The sequence below is a fragment of the Colobus angolensis genome, unplaced genomic scaffold (assembly GCF_000951035.1).
Source record: "Colobus angolensis palliatus isolate OR3802 unplaced genomic scaffold, Cang.pa_1.0 Scaffold393, whole genome shotgun sequence".
NCBI lineage: Eukaryota > Metazoa > Chordata > Mammalia > Primates > Cercopithecidae > Colobus > Colobus angolensis.
In genome coordinates, this window is record NW_012117299.1 from 1,258,814 (window position 1) to 1,260,330 (window position 1,517).

Sequence of the window (1,517 nt, forward strand, 5' to 3'; positions counted from 1 at the left end):
GCCACCACACCCAGCTAATTTTTGTATTTTTTTTAGTTTTGCCATGTTGGCTAGGCTGGTCTTGAACTCCTGACCTCAGGTGATCCACCTGCCTGGGCCTCCCAAAGTGCTGGGATTACAGGCATGAGCCACCCTGCCCGGCCTATGTCTGTGATTTATTACAGAAAGGATACGCAACAAAATCAGTTCAGGGAGAAGGTGCCTGGAACAAAGTCTGGAGGAGACAAGCACAAGTTTCCAAGAACTGTCCCACAGTGGAATTATTCTTAATTCCTCCGGCAATGAATTGTGATGAGACTTGCAAAGAGTGACTTACCAGGGAGGCCCATTAGAGAACCAATACCCAAGGCTTTTACTGGCACATGTCATGTAGGCATCCTCTGCCTAGCACATTCCAAAATTCCAGACTCCCAGAAGGAAACTGGGGGTTCGGCATAAACCACATTATTTGTTTGTTCTGAGATGGAGTCTCACGCTCTTGCCCCGCCTGGAGTACAGTGGCATAGTCTTGGCTCACTGCAACCTCCACCTCCCAGGTTCAAGTGACTCTCCTGCCTCCTGAACAGCTAGGACTACAGAAATACACCACCATGCCAGGCTAATTTTTGTATTTTTTTTAGTAGAGACGGGGTTTCACCATGTTGGCCAGGCTGGTCTTGAACTCCTGACCTAAAGTGATCTGCCTGCTTCGGCCTCCCAAAGGGCTGGGATTACAGGCATAAGTCACTACACCCAGCCATAAACCATATTATTTATATAAGAAATTGAGGCACAGCGAGCCTCACTTACTGTTTAGGAAAGGTTTTATATTAGTGTAGGGAATTATTTACTAGTCATGTTCCCAGACGTCAACCAAGGGCCAACTTTGCATCGAAGTCTTTGTAAGGACAGAAATCTCAGAACTATGTTGTCTTTTTTCTGCACATCCACTTATCTAAATACACTGACAATTTGATAAAGAACGGGCTAGTTACATAGTTTTCCTATAAAATACGTCTTAATTACAAATAGGAAAAGAGAACCTCATGGTGGAGAAACCTGACAGACATCACCTTAATCAACTAATCAGAGTAGGCATCGTGCTGAGACCCGCTCAGTGGGGGAGACCCTAACCCAGTGACACTAGAGGAATGAAAGACACACACACAGAAATATAGAGGTGTGAAGTGGGAAATCAGGGGTCTCAGCCTTCAGAGCTGAGAGCCCCAAACAGAGATTTACCCATGTATTTATTAACAGCAAGCCAGTCATTAGTATTGTTTCTATAGACACTATTAACTAAAAGTATTCCTTATGGGAAATGCAGGGATGGACCAAATTAAATAATAGGTTGGGCTACTTAACTGCAGCAGGAGCATGTCCCTAAGGCACAGATCACTCATGCTATTGTTTGTGGCTTAAGAATGCCTTTGGCAGGGGGCGGTGGCTCACGCCTGTAATCCCAGCACTTTGGGAGGCTCAGGCGGGTGGATCACGAGGTCAGGAGATCGCGACCATCCTGGATAACACAGTGAAAC